The 21,638-nt window shown below is 41.7% G+C and overlaps 1 protein-coding gene across 3 annotated transcripts in view; it reads right to left on the bottom strand.

Moving 5' to 3' along the window:
* The window catches only part of NCK2 (NCK adaptor protein 2), a 132,010-nt gene that overhangs the window by 61,735 nt on the left and 48,637 nt on the right, over nucleotides 1-21,638 (bottom strand). For all 3 annotated transcript variants that reach the window (XM_090021107.1, XM_090021099.1, XM_090021116.1), the window contains one exon: nucleotides 18,465-18,537. The gene's annotated coding sequence lies outside the window, so the exon portion shown is untranslated. The remainder of the gene's footprint in view (nucleotides 1-18,464; nucleotides 18,538-21,638) is intronic.

Below are 21,638 nucleotides of genomic sequence, written 5' to 3'. Positions count from 1 at the left end.
CCTTTTTGCCAGAAGTTATTGTTATTGACAACACACACCACAAAAAAGCAATATGATCTTTTCTGGCTGTCTCTATACAAAACTCTTCATCTACAGAAGAGCCTCAACATGGCAATATTCATTCAAGAACCAGCAATCAATATGGTTACCGTTTCCTCTTTGTGATAGACGAGGGCAAGCTAGGTGTTTGAGATAACCCCCACTCCATTCCACTCTACTACTACATTTTTCAGTGCTGACAGCATATATGCATCAATTTATAAAATGTATGAAAATTAAACAAGTAGCGAGAAGGCAGGGGGAGTTCAGGAAAAGCATTAAAAGCAAAAAGAAACTAGACATGTAAGCTGAAAGGTTTAGCATTAGATGTATGAAGATTTGTGTAGCTCCTAACAAGAAAGGAGAAAAGACTAGAATAGGGATATGAAAGCAGATAAAAATATTATAAAACATGAGCTATACAAAACCAAGTTGAAAAAATTAGAAGGGAAAAAATGTTAAACATGTTTTGAGAGAACGAATTTGCTGGAATATAAACACCAGACTTACTGCTGCTTGTATGCTGATGTCACCTACAGTAACACTATTAACCGACATGAAGAACAATGTTTCTGTTCATCTTAAATTCAAAAACTGAAGTAGTAAAATAATCTAGAAACTAATTTAGAAGACAGTTATAAGACAGCATATGGTAAATTCTATGAAGTGTTCAAGAGCCCTTCCCTTACTAGTAAAGATTTTATTAAACACTAAGGCTGTGTCCAGATGAGCGCAGCCACGTGATATGTGGCATCACACATGCCTTCGGTGCCACATGCTGCATATTCAGGTGTTCTCTGCACTTCAAGGTAGGAGTGTGAGGGGTGGGTTTTTTTTTTGACCCCCAGGACATCCCATGGGTCAAAAAAACACACCCAAAAAAATAAACCCGAAAAAGGGGAAGCGCACACAGGGACAGTGCGCATCACCCAAAGCCGGAGCCTGGCTAGCCAAAGCCACATTCTGGCTGCCAGCCAGGCTCCAAGTGGCAGGATCGCCACTGCTGCAGCCCATGAAAGCTGCTAGGGCCAGCCCAGTGCAGGCTCCAGCCTCCCCTACCTCACACAGGGTAACCTGCCGCATGCCACAGGCATTCCCTGGGGACAAGGAGCAACAGCACAAGATGTCCTGCTGCTAGCTGTCCCCAAAGTAACATATGTCCACACTCATGTGGACGCAACCTAGCAGTTTCCACTTTTTTAAAATCATCTGATTCCAATCTAATTTTCCTCAGTTCATTTCTTCATTCTTAATTCAATTTTGCTAGATGCAATAGTGTTATTTACTGATTGTAAAAACACAGAACACAGACTTTACATTTACGTTTTTAACCTTGATCTAACGTGGAAGGGTGCAGCTCTGCCATACAATTGCTATATTATATTGTTAATCCCTTGGAACACTATCACCCATTTTTCAGGGGATTTTACTTTATACTGTCCATAAAATGCTGACCACTAAGTTAAACTGTTGACCCCTGTTCCCCAATATTACACAAACAGTAAGATTTTTCCAAGTAGAATAATGCAGATGAAAAGATTAAATAAGCACCTCTGGAAATTTTTTTTAAATTTTTCCCATTCCTTGTTTCTCTAAGCAACTGTTTGGATTAGTGAAATTAAATCATTTATCACTCTTGCTCTGCTAGGTCACGATTTCCATAACACTAGAGTAGCGTAAGAAATTGTGAAACATTACTCTATGCAATTCTTCCTTTTTTGGTTCATTACAATATTATTCAGTATTCTGAGAATAAATTTAAGCCATAAAACTAGATGCATTTATTTCCCAACTCAGAATTATTTCAAACATTCAGAAAGTCTTTCCCCCTTCAGTCTGCCCCAAGAAGAGATGGGGAACAGAAAGCTGGGCAGAAATTTTCTACTATGTCATAATACCAAATCGCACATTGATTTATACCTCAATTGAATGTTATTTAATAATAGATTCTTAGATTGTAAGGGGCTGGAAGATTGTAAGGGGCTGGAAGAGACCTCGCAAGATCCAGCCCCCCCCGCACCAAGCAGCAAAGATAACTCAGAGTCAAGTGACTGCCCAGTCTCCCCTTGAAGATTTCCAGGGTAGGCGACTGCACCACCTCTGGAAGGAGCTTATTCTAGTCTTCCAGGAGTCTGTGGCCATTACTCCTGGTTCCACCCCCCCAAGGTACCCTTGACATACGCCCCTGATGTAGCAGTAAGCTGCTACCAACTCCCCTCTCAGCCTTCTCTTTTTTAGGCTGAAGAGGCCCAGGTCCCTCAGCCTTTCCTTGTATGGCTTGCCTTGCAAGTCCCTGATCCAATACTCATCTCTAATATCAGTAAGGGAAAGTGATGGGTGGAACATGGAAGGAAGGTTGTTGTTTGTTTGTTTTTTAATTTAAAACTCACTTTCCTAGTGATAGTGGCAAGGACTTCAAAAGAGCAGTTAAATAGCTAACAGAGGCAAAGTATCATCCCCCTTGACTGTCTCTACATTAAGAATGGGGCGGGGGGAGGAGGAAGAGGGAACCAACACAGCTCTATGTTATAACACCCCTTCATTAGTTATTTTCAGATTGTCATGAAAATTCTCCCTTGCAATAAACTAAACTAATCTCCTTAAGTCTGTGTACCTTTCTGATAGTAACTAAGTTTTTAGACAAGCCAAACCCCCCACTTTCCTCTTCAGATTCAGAGAGATACTGCATTAGAATGAATTCTTGGTGACAGCCCTCTTGGCCAGAAGAGATTTATCAGGATAAAACTGAAACCGAGTAGGAACTTCACTACCAGGTATCACTTCATCTTTACTTTATATTAATAAAGTAATAATAGTTTTGGTTTTTTTCCAAGAAGGCAAGAGAAGCTAAAAACAGTCTCCTTCTCAATGGCTTGTCTATAACACTGTTTCTCATGCCATCCCAGGGAAAGGTCTGATCAACAAGACCTTGATAAATTTACAAAATAATTCTCTTAAAACCCATTTCATTTCCTGCTCCTACTACTCCTATTAGAAGCCTCATTTCATTCCAACTATAGCAGTCTTTGCATACTTGTTTTGGATTTTTGTTTTGGATTTCCCCAATCAGTTGAACATTTTTTATTACATCATTAGCATTTCCCAAGTGAGTTACTACAAAAACTGAAAACAGAAAAATTATGTCTTTCCCTAAGTGCTTATTAATCTTTTTAAAGCACTAACTTTTTAACTAATGAACTTACCCTAAATAAAGCCACAACGGTATTTTAAAATGAGCTCATCAATCTACAGTACTTGTATGTTTTACAAGCCAATATGTGGTGAATTAAAATATTTAACTAACTAATTATTAAGAATCTGCATGAATTATAGTTAGGTGTAATAATGCAACATAAATGATTGCTGATAAATTTTAAGGTCTTAAGCAATTTCAATCTATGAATCTTCTAACTTAGAAAAAAAGCTGGAAACTATTATAAAGCTGTAACAAACACACAACCAATCACTCTTCATATACTTTCATAAACTACTTTTTATATAAAAATTTGAAGATCAAAGAAATATACATTAAAATTTTTAGATTGCCGATTACTTGGATAGAATATAACCTAACATTTTACCATCCAATTTGACTTCAATTTCTCTTCAGTTAACACTTATAGTTACCACACCATACCTGAAAACAATACCTGAAATGCTCTGTTTCCCTACATTTCGAATGGGAATTCGATCATTCCACTATGCCTGTTATTGTGCTAACCTGACTTATTAATGGTGACCACATTACAATAAACAAGATTAAAAGCCATCACTAGGAAAACAATAATCATAAGGAAAAACTATAAGCAGTGTGCACCATAGTAAATTTTACTAATACAAATTAAACTAAACAGGATTTAGGTTGAAACTTAAACTTCATAAAGCATTACGAATAACAGAAAACAAACGAGTTCATTCATTGCTATCATATTCAAAAAGTGTGCAAAAGTCAACTGGCATTATAACCACCAGCTGGTAATCACGAACACTCATGTAGTGGTTTTAGTGTTCATTCCAATAATACCTAATAAACATTTTCTAAATATAGAAGCTCTGTATTGCTATACATGCTTTTGCAGTTAATACTTGCCAATCAAATCAGTTCGCGTCTCCTGCTCATTTTCCCAAACAGCTGTGGCAATTGGAAGACAACAGTTCACATCATGATCTAAATTACTTGGAATCCTTGCTTTAGCAGTCTCTACAGTGAGGGCAAGGACTAAATGGACATAGGAATCCAAATTACATTCTCATTCACTAGATGGTTCCCGATGAACAGAAGCTGTTTGGCAGGAGTATACAAAAAGTTTGGTCTAGGTACCACCACTTCCACTATTTAGCAGATAGTGAATTCAACACTTTCGTATCCAAGACTAATTTCAGCACCTTTTCCAGGTTTAAAACTCAAGAGAAAAAGAGTAACAAATTTCTTCTTGAACTTCTTCCATAACATAAGGCATGGGAAGCCAGCCTGCGACATACATACCGTAAGGCAGCCTCTGTGTGAGCACATGACAGACTGGGGAGGTAACAGGTGTCACAGCAGCAGGCAGGGAAGGAGATCTGAGTGTCACTCAAGGAGGGTGCAGGGCTAATTTGTGGCTTGCCTGCCAAAAAGGCTGGCCCCCATTCAGATAAAGAATAGTTAGAGTAGACATGTCAAACTCACTTGGGATCCTGTGCAAATTCAAATTGCAGGGCTCCTTGGATGCTGAATCCAGCAGAAAGCCCAAGAGCACCTGCCCATCACCACTATGGCAAAAGAGTGTCTGGTGACCATGACTAAGGACAGCCAGTCAAAAAGCCTAAGGGTGAATTAATTCAGTCTTTGCAGGTCAGTCTAAACTGGAAAAAATAAACTAAAAAACTGGACAGATGCTTCCTTTGATTCACATGCCTGCAGTGGCTCAAGCCAGAAGCCAGGGGGCACTAGAGCTCAGGCCCCCTGGCTTCTGGCTTGAGCCACTGCAGGTTTTCTTCCCCTTCCTGCTGCCCCTGAGGTTTCTGGGATTTGCCAGCCACAATCACAGCAACAGAACTGTCCAGGATTGCTCAGCACTTCTTCCTGCTTCCAGGTGCCTCTGGGATTTGTAGGCACCAGTCACAGCCAGCAGTAAGCTTCAGTAAGTTTAGCAGCAGGGCAGCTCTATACTTGGGGGAAGTAGGGTTTAACCCGTTTCCCCTGCCTCAATCCTTCTCTGCAGGCACAGACATCCCAGCCCACCCCAGGGCTGGAAAGCCTACTGGGATGCTGAAGGACTCTGGTTCAACTTGCACCAGAAAGGGGTCTAGGACAGCAGTTTCATAACTCAGTTTCACCCAAATCAGTTAAGTTTGATAATACATCCTACCAGGTTTACCTTAAACCAGTTTCAGCCATTTTGAAACTGGTTTATATGCACTGAGCTTCTCTTCCGTTACTGGTTTAAATCAGTTTCTGATCACTTAAACCAATTTATGTGCAACTCCTGTCCCTATCCCATGAGAGGGGTGGGGTCCACCACTGGCGGAGTGGCCTGGCAGCAGCAGTGAGGCCAAGGGAGGTGTCCAGGGGCGCTAGTGGTGAGCCAAGCTTGCTGAAGGGCCAACAGGTCTCTGATTTCTGCAGCAGGCCACACCCCCCAACTTCTGGAGGTCTGTGGAGGAGGGATGGAAGCACAAGGGATAGAGCAGCTCTACAGGCCAGATGTTTGACACCCCTGTGTTAAAAGGATCCTTCAGTTTTTTCCTTCACCTAGAATTTTATACTTTTTCTATCGATCAAGATGCAGGAAAAGAACTCACTGAAAAATCCCATATTCAAAAAAATGAAACAGAGTGCTAGACATTCTTTTGAAAGAATTCAAAGCAAGTGTGCAGTGTACATATGCTCTCAGGCAAGAGAAAAAATGTTGCAAAAAAATACAGCTATTGTCTCACTGAGCAAAATGCACAGAGATAGCTAAAAATTACATTTAAGCTCCAGGTAGGAACCCTTATGCTTTTATTATAGACTTAACAAAGGAAACTGCACAAAGGAAATAGAAATAAAATCATGAAAACCAGTCAAATACCCACAAGACTCTCTCATGGACAGAACTAATTGTGTATTTATCCTCTGGTCACACAAAAGACCTCCAAACTACTTTAAATAAGGCTAGCTCAGATATTGGTAGCAATACAGATGTGGTAACACAGACCTCAAGTCAGAGTCAGACAGCCCATGCTAGCCTCCACAGTAGCATAACTAGCTCCTACCAACCTGGAGAATATCACCTGCCAAACTGTATAGTTTGTATAGTGTCACACTGCCAGTTCTATGTATATACCTAGTATGTCTACACCATGCTGTTGCCACCAACTATTTAAGGAAAAAATAATTGAATTAAAAATATCCTTTTGGTTTTAAGGTAATCACCACAACCCTAATAATTTATTTGAACTAAATAAACAAACAAACCAACCAACCAACCAACCTCAGGCTCCAGAACACAACTCTGCAGCAAGTGACAAATTCTGCAGCAAATCGTGTGGTCATTGATACACCACAGAAACACTGTTGATTACAGCCAGCATGATACCAACTCTTATTTAAGAGTGTGAAAATTATAATACAGACCTGTAGAAAACAGTTTCAGCAGGGATGGCGTGGAAGAGACCAGGTGCGAGTTTGAGAAACAAGACCAAATGTTTAATATTAAATGTCCTCCCACACTAAGTGACATTTCTGTAAATAATTCTTATGCTGGAATTATTTGAAAAATATTTTTAAAAGCATCCCTATTAAAAATATAGATATATAGTAACTAGGGATGTGAAAAATTAAACAAATTAATCATTTAACCGATAAGCCCAGCAATAACCAGTTGGTTGACCAGTTACGGTTTAGTTCAGGCGGGTGCAGTCTGGTGGGGGTGGGGAGAGGAGGGAAGCCACATGGTGCCCTGACAGAAACCAGAAGGCAGCAGTGCAGCCAAGAGGGAGGGAGTAAAGAGCAAAGACAAGGGGGGACTAGTACCCATAGCCTAAGAAGAAAACAGCAGGCAGCCTAATGACTCATCAATTAAGCAAACTGTTGCTCCTTCACAGGTGCTCCCTCTCCCCCGGCACAGGGCTTCACATTGGGGCTGCTGTGTTATAAGTTAAGTGTTTAACCGATCTAATTAGTGGTTATATGAATATTTTTAAATGGCATTTACCCCTGTAGTAGTAATACAAAGGAGCAGATTCTGGTACCAAAAACAGGACAAGGTAGCCCACATTGAGCTGCATATTGTTCATTAGTATCCGAGTTAGTTTAAAATAGGTCTTTGCTATGTTAGTCACTGCAGTGTACAGCCTTGAGTTCAAACAGTACTAATGACAGTATCTTGTTAAGACATTCCTGATTTTTTTAAAGGGCTGTCTTTACATGGAGCTGTTCAGGGATATGTACTGTATTTTAAAATTCACATCTTTCTAATCTGAACTTTCAATTTGAGATTAGCTTCTAATCAACTGGTCAGTTAAACAACATAAAGGCTTTTCTTTCAAAATCCTTCATACTGGATGATTAAAATTCTTACATATATAGTTGCCAGTGCTAAAGTCCTCAGCTTAAGATGCAGAGCTGCTCTTTAAAAGGAAAAAAAAATGTAATGCAAGAGATGAAACCCATAGCTGAATATTTTTAATTTACTAGTAATCTGCAAACTATACCCATTGTGACAGGTGACAACTAATGACTCAATGACTGGGTATATCTAGATACTGTAAAGTAAGTCATGATGGAAAAGGCCACTGGAGTTCACTCCACAATCATCATCTGCCACGACATTTTCCTGGACAATTAAACTACTGGCCAACATGGGACACTGGTGAATGACAAAATTTTAACAGAACTAAACTGTGAGCACTAGGGTCTTCTTCATAAGAAGTACTAAGTATTTCTACACAAGCAGTTGAGGTCAAAATTGATTTTCCATTTCTAACATGGAAGTATCACCAATCCTGCACCCTCTGCACATGGAGCTGTTTCTTATATAAAACTTGAGATGACTCTCCAACTGCTCCTACACCCTTAAATGGATGTAAAAGACACCCATTAGCAACAGTTACTGAAGGACCCCCTTTTACAAGATACTCATCACAGCATGCTTTTCTGGAAGTTGCCTTAAAATCTGGCAGGTGTAAGCAGCTGAAGACCAAAAGTATGCGTCTGACAGCTGCCACTATATGCTCCACCTCCTTTCATTCTGTTTTGCTAGTCTTACCACTGAAGACTACACACACATTTTATCCACATTTTATTACCACCTATAGAGAAGGAAAGGGAAATTGCCATCTCTCTCAATATCCAGAACTTGATACTATGGTGACTGATACCAATATTAGAACTTAGATTAGTGGAAAGTAATTAGTAATTAGTGCACAGCCCAACTACTTCTCCATCCTTTCAGCTGAATATTAATGAAGAATCGAATGTTCCAACAGACATCAACGTGAAAGACAGCATTAGTCCTGATTCGTATCTGGCCTACACCGACAGTGACAGACATTTTAGAGCCTTAGTCCCAAAAAACCCCAGAAGACAAGCTAGTGTCACATCAACACAACTACTATTATCAGCAGTCCAATCTGTGGCCTCTCTGCTAAAACAGGCACCTTTTCATCCTGTGAAAAGAAGACCTTACAAATTGTTGAGATGTGCCAGAAATATTGTCAATTCTGTACTTTCATGGGCACAACATTCACTTCAATACACACATGTAACAGGTTACTGGGCTTTGAAGCGCAGGTGCCTGCCCCAACGTGACTGCTATGGCTTTACACCTCTTGAAAGAAACATAACTTACAAAAAGGCCAGCTACAAGGTTTCCTGAACCTTGTAGAAGAGAAACCAGATAAGGGATATCTGGGTTATAGAGATACGTTAATGTCAATTCCTCCTTTTACAGTAACCAGGAAGAGTAACAAAAGGGGAAAAGGGTGGCCTCTTATCCCAGACAGCAGGAGCTTGCAAGGTTCAGGTGATTATTACCCAATGTTAGTTTCTCTCTTCATGTAATGAAACTTCTCACTGAAGATTAAATCAACCCAGAAAAAGGGTCAGCAACTAGATCATTACCAAAAGGTTTATTCTAGCTTCCATGGTGTGCAAGTTGGTTACAACATGGATTTCTTTTGAAGTAAACACTTTACTTGCAATAGCTGGAGGCCAGAACTTGGGGTTTTTTACTACTAAGGAAAAAATAAAGAAATACTGTACTCCAATCTATTATAAAGCCCACTCGCGTCATTTTTGTTATGTCACCTTTTCAGGACTCCGCAGTATACTGTCATGCCACTGAACTATAATGTAAGGAACGCCATTGCTTTGGATTATATTCATATTTGAGTTGCTAACTGAAGTGTCCACTGTTTGCCTCTCAAGTAAATTTGTAAACTAGTTTCAAGGAAGTGCTATAAAATTTGAATAGCTCAATACACACACTTACTAACAAGTCAACTGCTTTTTCTTTCAAATAAACTGACTCATCAAGCTAGCTTTCTCCAAGGATGACAGAAAATGTCACTGAATAAACTTCAAGTGGCCTTAAATGCAACAAAATCAACACTTAATCTGATTATTAAAGACCAAGCTATGGAAAGAGTGCTCATTGGACAAATAAAGTCTAACACTTGACTGGCATTTCTTCATCTGTAACATAACTTTGGAATTGATAGTATTTTTCCTTTGAAAAAAAAAAAAATTCTCCTCCTACTCTAGGTCCTTGCTTCCACAGCCATCTGAGCATCCTTTTGAGACTGACATTTCTCAGATTACAGACTACAGATGGCAACCTCTCAAAGAAATAAAGGTACTTCTGCTTCTGTTTTTGAGTAGGTCAAAGCACAGGAAACAAAACAGCCTTGTATGGGGGGGGGGGTTGCAGACAGGACAACAGAGGGAAAAAAAACATGAAGAGACTAAGCTCCTGGGTATGGAGGAGGGATTTGCAGAAAGTCCCTGATATAAAGGGTCATGAGAGGATGATACAAAGGCAGCTTCTGGGTGAAAATGAAGGAGATCAAGCAGCCCATGGTGTTTCAAATTTAGATTGAGAATTATCTTCTAAAGCTAGGGAATTCAAAATAGAACATATGATACATACACATGCAAGTTTTCCATCTGTGTACTGGTTTAAATAAAATAGTTAAGCGAACAGCCTCATTTCCATAGTCATCCTCCTCCCAACACAATTCAAACATTGTTGCCATAACCAGCAAAAAAATTCCTTACTTAACAAAGCTATTAAAAATGAAATCCCACTGACAGTGTATAATAAGTAACCTTTAAATGTTTTCTGTTTCATAAAATCCAACAGTACTTAAAGTTTTGGTGATGTTATCACAAAATACCTCTGAGGCAACAAACATCAGAACTTATGGTGGCACTAGCTATTTGTATGACCTTCTTTCTATCAATACCGCTATGCAATGACATCATTACAAAACATGCAAGGAAGTAGGGATGTGAAAGGTTAACAAACCCAGAAATAACCGGTTATATTATTGGTTATTGTTTAGTGTGTGCAATGCCCCAGCAGGAATCAGAAGGCAGCAGGCTGGGAGAGAGAGAGGAGGACTGGAAGGTTGGTTGGGGGAAGGAGGTGGGGGGGGGAGGGAGAAATAGTACTTATAGTCTATGAGGTTAAAGAGAAAAAAAGCAGGTGGCCTAATGATTCAGTAATTAAGCAATTAGCTGCTGGTTCACAGGTGTTCCCTCCACCCCAGCCCATGGCTTCACATGGCTCCCTCCACCCCAGCCCATGGCTTCCCATGGCTCCCCTTCATGCCCCTGTCAGAGTCCAGCAAGTGGCTTCCACAGCAGCTGCACTGAAGCTCCCGTGTTATCGATTAACCATTTAGCAGTATAATTAGAGGAAGTTAAACAAGATTTTTTTTTTTTAAAACAATATTTACATCCCTACTAGGAAGCTGCAGGCTATAAAGGGCATTGGTGCTCAACTTTTGACCCGCATACTAGGACTTGGCTCCAGGGCCTCCACCTGGCCCCATGTGCTGCCCAGCACCCTGAATCTAGCATACAGGACCACGGTCCACAAAGCTACCCACAGATCCATGGAGAGCCCTGTTGACCAGACATCAAGGTGCCAGGGGCTATATCTGGCATGCAGGTTGGGGATTAAGCACCCCTGGTAAAAAGAGATTAGTTTAATGCTGGGTTGTTCCAACTAGTGGCCTCTATTGCCACCTTAAAAAAGGAGCTACATTACAGTTTGGTGCATTAGATCATCATTATTAATCAAGTAAGCAAGCCATTTATCATTATTTATTTGCATCACAGAAGCTCCATTCAAAATTAGATCCCAATTACATTAAACAATATGAATGCTATTATACTGAAGATTACAATTTGAATAAGATATGCACAAAAGCATGGAGAAATGTTATTTTAATTATACAAAGAGATGAAAGAATTGATGCCCAGACAACATAACTTGCCCAGAATCACACAGGAAGTCACACGTGTATACCACACATGTATATCAATGTATATCTATTCATCATATACTGTACAAGTTATATGAAAGTACCTACTTCAAAACAAAAGACTTCTTATGATAAAATGTGTGTACTAGTATATTAAGTAAGTATTAACCAAAAAGTAAGAACCATCACATATTACTTGCATACTGCATATAAATCAATATTACTACAAGTACTTTAAGAATGCAAGAACATAAATAGTGCCATAGTGGGTCAGGCCATGGGCCATCAAAGTCCAGCATCCTGTCTCCCAAAAGTACCCATAGTAGATTCTGTCAGTCTGTAGAAACTTTGTGAATTAAGCTCAAAGAACTGTAGTTCCTTAGCTTCAAGATTATTCTCCCTTTTCACGTTCAGTGAGTTAGGATACCTGGGTTCAACTCCCAGATCTGCCATGGGGTCCCATGTAACTGGTTTAAGTCATTTAAGTCTGCCTCTCCAGAATGCTGAGCACTGTGACAATCCCTTCCCTCACAAAATCCTGGACTTTTCTTTTAAGGATAGATAAAGTTAATTACATGCTTAAGTACTCTGCTACATTCCTTACCCCATCAAGCACTCCATTTCTGTGCATCTCAGAACTAGAAAAAAGTACAAGGTATACAGTGCTATTAAACTGCAAAATACTCACCAGGGAAAACATGGTCATATACCTCTACCTCTTTCAGTTTAGAATACATTGACAACAACTTGAATTGAAATCATCATGTGCATTACAGAGGCTTCTTACCAGTCACATAGGATACTGTTTGTCAGTACAGATCTAGGCTGCATTTGAAATTGTTATCTATAATGGAAAGGCTCTAAAATCAATTTCCAAGAGCTATTAAGTTCTACACTTCTGGAGTAAGTTCTGATAAGGAATGACAGGAAATGTTATGCTTCTACAATGTGTGCAAAAACTAACTGAATGAGGACTAACAAATGTTACAAGCAGATGAACAAGTAATACATTGATGCCACTCAAAAGACTCATTTCCACCTAGTAAATTCTAATTGTTGCAAAAAGAAAAAAAAGTTTAAAATGGTAAGTGGTCCAATCAAGAAAACACAGAAGCAACACAGTACCAAGCTACTTCTGTAAGTGTTAATTAGGCACTACCCTTCTATTATCTAAAACATTAATTTAAGCAGTGGGGGCCAAATTTTTGGCAGGCATGCCACAAATTAAGCCCAGTGCCCTCCCCAAATGCTCCTCCCCCTGGGAAGTCTGATGTTCTGCTTTCTGCTCCTACTCTATCCACCACTGTGCTGCCAGTCCACTCTCGGATCTCCCACAAGACAGAGAGGCTGACCATGCCACAGTGTGTCCATCCATGGTTTATAAAGTCTGTTACTACGAATGGATTGAGTGCGCACTATTCTGTAACTTCTCCCAATAAACTGAAGTTCAATAAAGATGCATCAAAATGTACATGTTTAAATCTAAATAAATTGAGAACCATGTTAAAGGACTGTAGATGTACACAGAAATAATCTTCATGTCTAATGTAATTATCTAAATCTTTCCTTTAAAAAGAGGTGCCCTGGTACTTCTTTAGTGCATACCCCTTATCTTCTTAAATACTCATAACTTCATATTATAGCAAAGTGCACTGATTACAAGAATGCTTACTATTTTTTCTTTAAGGTCTTAACTCTATATAAAAAAACCTGTTTCCAGGAATGTCTGCACTTTTACCAACTGGACCATACACAACAGCAAAATCACAATTGTTGAAGATCAGGGCCCAACATGACCTCGCTTTGATAAGTATTCAAAGACCAAACAGTTTTAATTTGTACCTGTCTACGTTAATTTTGCCAACTTTATCTCCCTTTTGTATCCACTGTACACATGTATATCACTGAATGACCTAAATCAGCATGTGCTGTATGTAAGAGTTACATGGAAGCAGCTACTTTAAAAGATGTTTTATAATACTTACTATACCAGTATACTCACTTTTCTTTAACTGTTAACCAAAAAGTAAGTACTATCAAGTATTACACATGTACTGCATATAAATGAATATTACTACAAGTCCTTTAAGAACATAAGAACTTAAGTAGTGCCACAGTGGGTAAACCATGGCCCATCTACGTCCAGTATTCAGTCTCCCAACAGTGGTCACAGTAGATTCTTTAGAGCAAGACAGTATGGATCAAGGAGATCTAGAGTGATCTATCCCTTACCATACCCTCTCTGCCATTTACTATAATTAATTTAGGGATTAATTTACAGGATGCAGCCCTAACTGTATTGTTTAGTCATTATTAATGGACCTATCAAGATGTGGATGCACTGTGAATTTGTACAGTGGCATGAAAATGTTTTCCATTTTGTTTTTAATTCCATTCTTAATGATGCCCAACATTTTACTGGCTTTTCAGGATACAGCCCACATTCAGCTGATGCTTTTAGAGAACTATGCATGCCAAATCCCAGGTCTCTTTCCTGAGTATTAACAGCTAGTTCAGAACCCAGTACATAGTTGAGATTATTCCCTCCCCACAACAATGTGCATTACTTTGCACTTGTTCATAGCAAAATTCCCCCAGATACCGCGTGCATGCCAACAGTCGCATGCATGCACCAGCAAGAATGCAGCTGGGCAGCGTGGAAAACAGCACCCTGCAGGTAAGTCTGTGGAGGGAAAGGGAGCAGATTGAGGCCTCCACAATGGAGGGAGAGAATGGGGCAGGGTCGGGGGCTGGGGCGGAGAGTGACGGAGCCACAGGCAGCTTGTCCAGGGGATCAGTGTCCCAGACCTTAGAAGTAGTAGCAGGGGTGCTTGAACTACAGCTCATCAAATGAGCTTTAGCTGAAGCACTGAGGCCACCATTTTAAAAGCACCAGAATGGTTTTAACCAGAGTGGAGCCGAGTGGGGCAAGGGCAGAGGCTCTTTGCCCCAGTGCCTTTGCCCTGAGCCCACAACGGGCAGTCTGCCTCCACCCTCGACCTACTCAGCTCCACTCTAGTTAAAAACATCCCAGCACTTAAAAAGAGTGATGGCAGTGTTTGAACTGAAGGTCATTTGATGAGCTTTACTTCAAGTGTTCCCACCTCCAGATTTAAGTGCTGGGATGCTGATCTCCCGGACAAGCCACCCACGGCTGTCCTGCTCCTTGTCCTGGCCCTGGGATCCCATTCACTGCCTTGGCCCTGCCCCATTCCTTCCCTCATTATGGGATCCTCGATCTGCTCCCCCATGCCCTTCCCCTCCACAGATTTACCTGCAGGGCATGGCTCTCCACGCTATCCAGCTGCATTCCTGTAAATCAGTTATTGGATCAGTATTGGCTGATATGCCTGGTGAACAAATCAGCTATCGGTATCAGTCAAGAAAAATCTTCATCAATGCACCCCTGCTTCTTATATAATCACGCACACCTTTTAAAACAGACATCGTAAACTGAAGTGTGCATTATAGGTGAAAAATATGGTAAGAATGGTTTTTGTACAGGTAGAATATTTAGCAATCCACAGGGAGCAAAATAGAGAGCAGGCTCCCTGTCCTAGCTGCTGCATCTCAGTTACATGCTAAAAAGGACAGATTTTTTTTTCTTTATTCTGCCTTTCAAAACAATGTGTACATTATTTCAAACGTTTGTGAAAAAATACAGTAGTTGCTCTGCGACCAATCATTTTCTTCCTACAGGACTCTATTCTACAAGCCATTAGGCACTCTGGTTGTGACACAGCAAAACATTCAAGCACTGATTTTAATGAGTTTACTCCCTTGCTTAAAACTTAATTAAATTCCTTGTTGAATATGGGCCAGAGTGTTCAGCACTGACCCCCTATTAAGTTAAAAATGCCCCACTGGAGTTCTGTACAACATTCTACTAAAAGGGACAAGGAAGTATAGCATTATATAGCAGGTACAATTTAAGTTTTTGCTATGTTTTCACTGAAATAAAAAGTGATAGTCAAATCTTATGAGGTCCCTTCTACCCCAATGTCTATGAAATTATGTAAAAAGGCTTAAAGCCATCACATCTTTTAACATGGCTTATCAAAATTTAATGCAGCAAATAAGGCTGACCACAGTTATGCTTAACTTGCAACCACATTATGAACAACTATCTTAAATATTAAATTGGATGTTCTAAAATATGCTGTCTCTACGTTCAGTAGCTAAAGAACACTAAGGAATAAGCCATGTGTAGCTACAAAAAAATAAAACTATATGAACCACAAAATTAATTCAAATTTAGGATTCCCAGTAAAAATCAAGTAAGTATAAACTCTGCATCCATTCAGCAAAATACAAGGCTAATTATAAGCATGTAACTTGTCACTTAGAAGCCACCCTCACTTTTATCAGTGTTGCATATATAGAAAGCTTTTAATACTACCTTCTCATTACACAGAAGATAAAAGCTTTATGAAAAATAATGTTATAAGTGACAAAGAAAAAAAAAAGAAAATGCTCAGTGAATCATGGTATTCTTACCCTACTGCATATAAACTGCTAAAGCAAATGCAACAGGTAAGACAACCTATTATTAGACTTATGTACAAAACATTTCACTGCTAGATTCTGATCTCATGAGAGGTCAGGGTTTTAAATGAGTCCTTTAGATTAGAATAAAGAGCAAACACAGGCCAATTTCAGGTACTCATGTCAGGTTCCCAAAAGGTGCCACAAGGAAAGACCTTTGTGGGAACAGTTATTCATCAAAAAACTAAGACTAATTCATCATTAAGTAGATAAATGCATTTTTTTAAGCAAGTGAAGTTTACTTGCCATCACCCGTAAGAAAGGCTCTTGACAGAACATCCATCTGATAACTTCAAATATTTTATACATTTTCATCAAGTCTTACAACATCCTTTTTCAAAAGGTAAACATTCATTACATAAAGTGAAACTAAAAAAAGATTTACTGGTTTCTCCTTACTGTTATCAGATGCATACAGTAGAGCCCCAAACAGAACTCTGATCAAGTTCCAAATTCTGTTTCCCCACAGAAAGACATGGATTTCCCCCTTCACCCAAGAAAAATGTGAATTTCTCATTTTAAACAGAGAAACGTGCAAATTTTGCACTTTTGCAAAGAGCTCTCTGCAGGCTGGCAGAGTTCCAGCCTGCAAGGGGCTGCAGGGAGCAGGAAGAAGGCAGTCAGGTAGGGGGTGCCACGTGCATGTATATGCATGTGGCCACCAGGAGAGCAGCTCCTGTCAGTAAGTTTGGTGGCAGGGGAAGCGGAGATTGAGGCCCCTATGGAGAGGGAGGGAGGACAGGAGTTGGGTAGGGCTGGGCCGTCTGCCCAGCTGGATGAGGAGTGGGGATTGGGGCCCAGGATGGGACCTGGGCAGCTCATCTGGGAGGTGGGGTCAGCTCCCTGCCACTGTGTGCACTCCTAGGGGTGTACCCTACCCCCAGATCTGTGTGTACCACCTCCCCCCCGATCTGTACATGGGGTGGGGGCAGGTGCAGGCTGCCCACTGCAGGCTTGGGCTCTCTGCTCGGCTGCCCTCCCCTGAGTCCTCACAGCCCAGTGGGCAGAACCTGGTACGGCAGGGCAGAGCACGGCCAAGTGGGGAAAGCTGCTTGCCGCTGCAAGCCCTTCACCCTGATGAAGCACCCCCTGCCCACCAGCACTGGAGGCAGCAGCGCAGGGTTGTGCCTCTCACTGCTGTCAGGGCAGGCAGAGGGTGAATCACCAAGGCAGCATGGAGCTTGCGGCAGCAAGGAGCTTCCCCACCTGGCCCTGCTCTGTCCAGCTGTGCAGGGTCCCACCCACTGGGCTGCAGAGGCATCAGGGGGAAAGGCATCAGGGTGGAGAGCCCAAAGCCACAATGGGTTCCCATGTTCACCCCACCCCCAGGACTGCTCCCCCCTCTGACCCCTCAGGAATGCATGTGATGGTGGGGAGCCACCCCCCACCCGAGCTTGCAGCAGGCAGCCTGTACCTGCCCCGCCACAGCCTCCCCTCTGGCTGTGCTGCCCATTGCAGAAGGGAATCCAGGATCCATACTCTACTATGCTGCAGCAGCTGCTGCCTCCCAAAGGTGGCACCCAGAGTTCAGGCACTGCTGCAGGGGCAGAAGGCTGCAGACCCAGGTCCCCCTGACCCTGTAATCCTGACAGCTGGGGCCCCTCCAGCAGGGCTGTGGGGCAAGGGACACCAGCAGGGCCAGGTGATTAAGGCACTGGTAGGCTTCCAAAGTGCTTTAAAATTGTAAATATATCAATAAAACATTGTGTTCAGCTGATCCGTAGATATAGACAGTGGTGTTTTCTTTTAATCATGGATTTGGGGGTTTTTAAAATCAGAATTTATGATTTTTTTATAAGAGAAAACCATTACAAATCACAGCTCTCCCACGGGGGCAGTCTACAGTGACTATGTATACATGGTAGGGTGTGTGAACTAACACAATAGGAATTAGCAAGATTCTTTTGTACACCAAACCCTCTAACAACCAAATTAATTTCTTTAAACTGCCCCAAAAATACACTTGAAAAATATTAACTACATTTTTTCCACCTTGTGGAAAAAAGGCATCCATGTGATATACAACACCGATTTAGACAGAATACCATTTGTTTTCCTATTTTTTAGAAAACACATTTAAAAAAAGAAAATCAATGCTGAACACTGTTAAAAACAGCTGATTTTATTTTCCCTCTAAGCACTGCAAAAAAAAAAATCCTAACTCAGAACAACAGGGAATACTGGTTAAAAGCCAACAACAACAACAACAACAACAACATCCAATTCTTTAAATCTGATCTTGTCTATTTAGAAAATGAGAACTAAAATTTATTTGGCTCAAGTCAGGGGAGGAAAAAGCTTGGTATCTAACAATCATTGTAGCAGCTTAAAAATAATTAAAAGCACTGCAATACCGAAATCAGGAAAAGAAACAAAACTTTCTTCCAAAAAATGCCCTATCAACTTTAGTTATAAAAATCACTCACCTCTGAGCACAGTGTTAGGGATCCAGGCAGTAGAAGACAAAACTCTCAGCGAAGGTATGTTCACAGGAAGTATCTGAAATAGCAAAGGTGCATATATATTTCAATTTTACCACTAAATTTAGCAAAGGATCTTTAACTAGGCAAGCTCATAAGAGAAGCTTAATTTTCGCCACATAGTAAGTCAATCTACTATTAGTTAGCCTTGGTAACGGCAATCAATAGCAAGTAAAAATTGTTACATTCACCAGGAAGAGATGCATATAGGAGAGAGATTGAGATAACTTCTTTGCCATCCAAATCATAAAAGTAACACGCCGTTACAGGCAATCTGTTGCAATAATACAACACAATAAAAAAAGACGACCAGATCTGACAGAACGATTTGACAAAAGGACAATTACTGAATTTTCATGTTTACAATAGTATGCATCTACTTTCCATATTTAGACTGCTATATAATAAGCAGTGTTGATTATACCTGAATAAATAACTTAGAGCAATATTTTAGAAAGGACTGTAATTTTAAAAAGGAATGTACCATATTTAATTACATTCTTGACCTCACAGATGTCTGACACTTGACTCAATGCAGATATATTAGTTCCATCACTTACAAATGCTAAAACAAACCCAAAGCAATATCTAGACCACTTTATTATTGAACAAAAAGGAAAAGAGGGGGAAGAGGAGGTGAAGGAGAAAGGGGGAGGCAGAAGGAGAGAGGGAAACAGAGAGATTTTTCGGGAGCTTTTTGTGATATAATTTTTAGTCATGAAAATTATGGTGAAACTGACTGTATCTAACAGCAAAGTTAATTTACTGCACTGTAATACCAGCACAATATAATGCTTTACTGGAGAGCTAATTAGTCAACTCCACAGCAAAGCACACATGTAAGATGCATTCACTTTTACTTATCCTGATGCTGTCCATCATCTGTATTTGCAATGAGTTTTTCTAAACTGCCTCAAATTATTCACTCGTGCTCATGAAGAATTCAATCACAATAGGTATATCAGCTCATCTGATAATTCACTGCATTACCAGGAAGGAAACACAGGTTATCTGTTTCCATACTGACATAAGCAGCTTAAATAGGTAGGTTCAACAGCAAGACTGGGACTTCTTTCCTTTAACTCAACAGTTCTCAACCTTTTTAGACTTGAGGTACCCTTGAAAAATGCCAGCACCTAGTTTTCATTTTGTCACGGGGCAGGGCACAGGGGCAGCTGTGATCCCTCTAGCGCCCCTCTACTGTGCCAAGTAGGCGATCCAGCACCCTCTTATCTCGCCCGCCACGTCTTTGATGATATCTGGTTCTATATGGGAGGCTGCCTTTGATCCCCTAGTACACAGTGTTATGCTGAAACTATTCCCCATTCCATATGGGGTGACTTGGTGCACCCCAGCCTTAAGGGCCATGTGTGCCTCCAACCTTCCCCTTAGCACGCCCCAAGTCTCGCAGCTGTACCAGACATTCTCGTGTCATATGCTCACCCCTACCTGGGGTCTCTCGATACACGCACTCCCTCTCTCTGGGGTTTCTCCGTACGTGCGCCTAATATACTTGCCCCTCCCGGGCTTCTGCCCACTCTCTCGCCCTTTCCAGGCCTCTGTTGAGCTCCTATCGATCAGGCCCCTATCCGCACGTCCACCCCTCTCCAGGCTTACTCTCGCGCGGCTGCCCCCCTCCGGGACTTCTACCACGCTCGCCCTTCTCCGGGACTTAGTGTCAGTAGGGTGCAAGTCGCTCACCCTGGAGCCTCTTATTTTAACCTGCCTGCCAGGCTTATTCTCGCGTGCCAGCCTCTCTCCCGGACTCTTACCGCACGCTCGCCCAGGCTTCCTGTTCCCATATGCCTCCCTTCTCTGGGGCCTATACCGCGCTGCCCGTGCTTCTCACCCTCTCTGGAGCCTATACCGCGCTGCCCGCGCTCCTTGCCCGCACTCGGGGCTTCCCGTGGTTGGGGCTCAGGTGGCCATAGCCTTACCTGGCCCCCAGACCCGCCTTCTCAGGCCTAGCTCGTGTGCTTCCCACGCTTGGGGCTCAGGTGGCCCGTAGCCATGCCTGGCCCCTGACCCTTCTTCTGGGTCGTATACCCCACTGGGCAGAATACTGGCTCCTTACAGGGCCAGGGTCACAACACCCCACAACGTCACGCCTCTCCCTGGCGCTCACCCGTAGTGCCAGCTCTAGCACCAATCACTGTGCCGCCCCGCTTGCTGTGCCCTTACTGGGCACCAGGACCCCCCAAATTATTGGGGAGCACCCGTGAGGCCTCCTCGCACCCCTATAGCCTCACCCGGTCCTCCGGTTTTTGCACAAACAGCCCTACCGCAAAGCAAACTACTAGCCAACCGGCTCTAACTCAAAATAGGCCTACCGGCTATAACATAAGGGTCCAGGCCCAAACTGGCCCTCTTGCAAAGGCATCTCCGCCAGGATTTTTTCTGCCCTCACCATGCTGCGGCCCCTTAGGTGCTCAGGCTGCACCGCTCGTCTCTGCTCTGCTGGGCTCTTCTGCAGAGCTCCTGCGGCTGCCAGAAAGGAACTGGCTCTGGCCTCAGCCTGGTTGCTTATAAAGGCCAGGCCCTGCCCCCTTCTAGCCAGCTGATCAACTTTAGTTGCCCCAGCAACCCTCACCTGTGCTGCCCTGTTGATTGGCAGCCATCCCTATTACTATTATTAGTAGCGAGCACTCTACTGCTCTGCTACACATTTGTTTTTTCTGACTACAGGACAATACCTATGCAATTCTCCTGTTACAAAAAATTCAAAAAGCCCACAACAGATCAAAATAGTTTTGACACTTGGATTCCTTGCTGAAATCTCTACGTTTATTAGCACGTGAATCCTATTTGCACACTTAAGAGTGCTAACATTGTGTGGCATCCTTAAAAGACACCCTGGCTGAGAATCAGTGTTTTAAGTAGTTGTACGACAGAATTGCGTGATATTCTGAGACATCAAACACATAAATGATTTTAAATGATAAAGTTATCCTTTATCAACTCATTCTCATTTACCTTTTACCCCTTCTGTCCAAACTGTGCCACTGTTTCAGAAAATAATGCAGCTAGAGAAAGATTACGCAAGAGGAGATGCTCTGTAGCCCAGAGATTACAGAATTTACACAAAAGAGAAGGGTTTTGGGTACCTGTCCCTGATCCTAG

This window comes from Crocodylus siamensis, chromosome 1 (assembly GCF_052110815.1).
Source record: "Crocodylus siamensis isolate JL-2025a chromosome 1, ASM5211081v1, whole genome shotgun sequence".
NCBI classification, from domain to species: domain Eukaryota; kingdom Metazoa; phylum Chordata; order Crocodylia; family Crocodylidae; genus Crocodylus; species Crocodylus siamensis.
Note: the sequence above shows the minus strand (reverse complement) of the source record. Positions and strands in the feature narration are given on the sequence as shown.